We start from the raw sequence: 4574 nt of genomic DNA, 5'->3' as shown, positions 1-4574 counted from the left end.
TTGTCCCTTATTCGTGGTTGCCTTTTATAATCTGTGAACGGTTTACAAGTTCCTTAAAAACTTGTTAGCGGCTCCCTATTTTCCTTGTCCCTAATCGTGTCCCTAATTGTATGTTAATTCCCACTTCCTATGAGTGCCAAGCATATTCACAACATGCTTAACTTACGCATGCACTTCAAACTACGCCTACAACTATCCTATTAGGAGGTGCCACAAAACTAACTGATATTAATGTCAATGAATTCTCAAATATGAAAAATCTTGACCAACTTAAGAAGTACTACCCATAATTACTTGAGTAGGATACTCAAGAGAGCTACGTTTGGCCTGATTCCTTAAGAAAGGATAAGTAGGAAACCCCTTACAGGGTGCGGCCACTTTAATCTTCAAAGAAATCAATTCGTCAACAATAAATCATTATGTCTAGCACGATGCGCCACAACTGTCGCACAGAATTATGTCTAGCACGATGCGCCACAACTGTCGCACAGCGACAGGAAGCAGCACATTGCGACAAATTGCTCTGAACGGCGACAAGTTCAAATCCGCATCGCTAGACGTTCTGCGTTGATCAGGACAAATTTCGGTGTTTTTTTGGAAATTTTCGACTTCCACACTCAAATAATTCTTGGTAAAATTCAAGGCGTTTTCATTACTTTAATAGAATTCTAATATAAAAAGTTAGTTTAACTTTAAAAAAGCTGGAGATTGCATTAATAAAATAAAGTAAAAATTACATTATTGATGGAATTTTAAATAAAGCTTAAAAATAAAATTGACTTAAAAATTAAATTTGTCTAATAAATTGAAAGTAAAGCAATGCTCTAATCTATCTTCTCTTTTCTAGCTCTTTTACAATTCTTGTCCGCTTCTTCTTCATCATCCATCACTTTTGCTAATAAGCATCCTTTGGAAGATCTACACTCAGTCTTGGTGTTAATAGTTTCTCCAATAGCCATTACACTGTGCTTCTTTTCAACCCACACTTTCTTTTCTATAGAGACAACTTTTCTTTTCTCTTTGCCCTTAGTAGAACTATTCTTCTTAGGCATAACCAGAGTCTTGAATTCAACTTTTTTACCCAAATGCTCCTTAGGAGGAATCTTATTATCCCCTTGGTGGTCCTTCTTATTGGTCTTAGTTAGCTTATGAGCTTTGTTCTTGTCCTTTTGAGATCTACCAAGTAGCTGTTTCTTCATATCCCTAGATAAGGAAGGTGGGACCTTTTGGGTAAAAACTTCTCGTAAAGGTCTAGCACACCAATAATCGTCAAATCTCTCTCCATCCTGTGAAACAGGAAATTCATATGGACGACGAAGATCACCAGATGGAATAGTTTGAGCAAGACCATTTATCTTCTCACCCTGGAAGGGTAATAAAAAGTCAATGACAAGCTAGGATGACGACAAAAAGGTTGGCTATTGACACCAACCATCTTCTCAATTTTCCACCAAGGAACGACCCACTTGATGGTAAAATCACAAGTTTCATAGATCCTACTCCACTCCCGGTGGCCTATTTTTATGGAAAAGCGTTTCTTCCGTCTCACAAAGCAATTCGGTGTATAGTTATAAACATTGCCAGGAGGGCTAATTAATTCAAGCCTCTCCATTAGCCACATCTGCAAAAAAATTCAATGCAAAAAAAAATTATTAATACTATACAAATTTAAATATATTTTATTTTTGTAATTAAAAGTATTGATTTTCTACCTGTAATAATATTGGAGAACCTCGAAAAGGTGCTTTTGGATTTTGTTTTAATTCATCTAAACCAAGCATGGTTTTTCCAACGATCAAAGGAATTGGATTTCTACTTGATTCAATTTTCTCCATAACAGATCCTAAAATAGCTTAGCCCTCATGACTATTACCACTAGTGAGCAGATATCGGTTTAACATGCAAAAAAGGAAGGCTCTCTTCCTATAAACATGAAAAGATTCGGAGTGTGGTCTGTCAAAATAAAAACGTGCAAATTCCCTCATATAAACTACGTTCCCATGCACTATATCTTTCAAGTCCTTATCCTTAAGGTTAAGGAAACACTCAAAATCTTTGTAATAATACTCGCTTACTTAAGGAATTACCGCAAGATTTAGGGAAGGGAAGCCTAAAATGGCACCAAATTCTTCCGGTAAAGGACAAATTTCATCATAATCAAGTCTAAAGCAATGAGTATCTGAATCCCAATACTCCAAAGCGGTATGAATAAAGTCCATGTCAAGATCTACCCCCTTTATACCATATATACCCCCCAAGTGAAAAAAGTAAAGCTCTTTTCTCTCCTTAGCAGTCAGAGACCATCACCACTCACGAGTGAAATCGCTAAAACTCTTAGACATGATTAAGAAATAAAAGTTAGAACTATTTTTAATCTGTTCGACTATACATAATCGACAAATTTGGGGCTATTTGTGCACAAAATTGGCGAAAACGATAGGTCTAGCGCCATGTGACAGAAATCACACATTGCATGATGCATGTCACACCGCGACAGCTAGGTGTGTATCACACTAGCCTCGCGCACTACGCTAACCGATTTTTGTTCGACTTTCACTCAGTTTTGTACTACAATTTTATGGTTTTTACCCTTTTTTCAAAGCCTCATCCACTCAAATCTGACCTTATTGCAAATACTTATGCCATATTTGACTGTCTCGAGTTTAATTAAATTTAAGCTTATTAAAGACAAACTCGATTACTTTTTTCCTTTTTTTCTTTTTGGGGGAGAAAGTCGGAGACCCTCCATTTCTAATAAAAATGACGAAAAAATTTTGCACAAAAATTAGTCATAATTTTCACACTCACATGAACAATAAAATGAAAAATAAAAAAATGCAAAGCTAAAAATTAACATAAATATATATACGAAAATGATGAGTAAAATAAGCAAAGTCCTACAAAGTCAAAATAAATACAAGTACATCTATGATGGTGGACCCTGCAAATGTGAAGGAACATCAAACATGTCAAAAACTGTGCAGTCCGAGGGGTCAAGCCTGATCAGAAGGAGTCGGAATTGAGAGAGTAGGGCCAGCCCATCCAGGCTCACCCTGCTACTGCACTCTCAAATTCTGAGGCTACTGCGATGACGAGCCAACCTTGTACGTCCCACCACCCGCTGAAGGAGCTGACGTCGTGCCTCCTTGGCCGGTCGGCCTCCCTGATGCACCCTTAGACGAAGAGCCAGAACCCTCTAGTTTGGCAATACGGTCTGACTTTGCTCAACCGCCTTGACTCCCAATCGAGATACAACGATGCCTCGAGTCAAACCCCGACCTCTCCCTCATAGCCTCGGGCCTCGTACAAGTGCGCGTCGGAGGAATAGCCTGAAATAGAAAACGAAAACTAAGTCAAGTATAGAAAGACAAATATAAACATAAGAGGAGGTTAAGAGAAATACCTTCATGTCGTCAACACCGCGACGACACATAGCTCGATGGCTCAACCTCACGAGCTGATAACGGAAGGTGTCCATGCCTCTCGCCATCCTTGCCAGCACCTCACGAGAAAACTGTCTCAGACACAAAGTCAGAAATAATCAAAGCATATATGCAAATGAGATAACAAATAAAGTGACTTAGCGAAGTCAGGTGTCGAGGTATCGAATCCTCTATGTAGCATAATGGCTTGGGATCCAGGGAAATCGTCTCCTCGACAGGACCCGAAGTGCCCTGGTAGACGATGGATACCGGCGGAGGCACGAACTCTCTAGTCGAAGCCTATCAAGTTAAACCTGAATAATTAGGATTGGCTCGGGGGATATCAAATGAATAAATGAAAAGTACAAAAGATACCTCTATCGGCTCTAGCAAGCAAGGTGGTGGGGCCAAACGCGGTAAAAGCCTATCCCCATAACTGCGGTTCGGATGGATATGACTCCGTTTGTAATCCCCCGTATTTTAAAAATATTTTATAAATGAAATTTTATTTAATTGATAATATTTATTTGTTATTTACCGGAATTTAATTTCAAAAGTTTCAAATTATTAATCTGGGTTGAAAATTATTTGAATAAATTGTTTTATACAACTTTATTCTACAATTTATGTCCAATCAAACAAGCCTAACCCATTTGTTTACTTAATTGACCCATTATTTATATGAGGCCCAATCTTCCTTTTTACCCTACAATAATTCTCTCCTATAAATACCCCATGAATCTCCAAAAATTTCCCACACAAAAAGGTTAGTCTTATTTTCATCCTCCTTTGTTTCATTATTTTGCTTAATGTTAATTTAATTGTTTTAGGTTTTGATTTTAGTATAAAGATTATTTTTAGTATCAAATTATATTTTGATGGTATAAAGATTATAAATTTCAGATTATATTTATGTTATAAATTTTCATATTTTATGAATTATAAACCTAGGGTTTCAATTTATTGAAAATCATGATTTTAGGGTTTTTATGAACAATTGATTTAGGGCTTTTATAGTAATGATGTTGAAATTTTGGTGATTATAACTAATGATTAGTTTAACTTAATTCCAGATTATTTTGAACACTTAAATTCGTGTTTTAATTTTTAGATTTTTGTTCGTTAATATTAATCCCATTTTAATCTCAATCA

This window comes from Chenopodium album, chromosome 13, assembly GCF_948465745.1.
Source record: "Chenopodium album chromosome 13, dcCheAlbu1.1, whole genome shotgun sequence".
Taxonomy (NCBI): Eukaryota; Viridiplantae; Streptophyta; class Magnoliopsida; order Caryophyllales; family Amaranthaceae; genus Chenopodium; species Chenopodium album.
The sequence above is the reverse complement of the archived record's forward strand: the minus strand, read 5'-3'. Positions refer to the sequence as shown.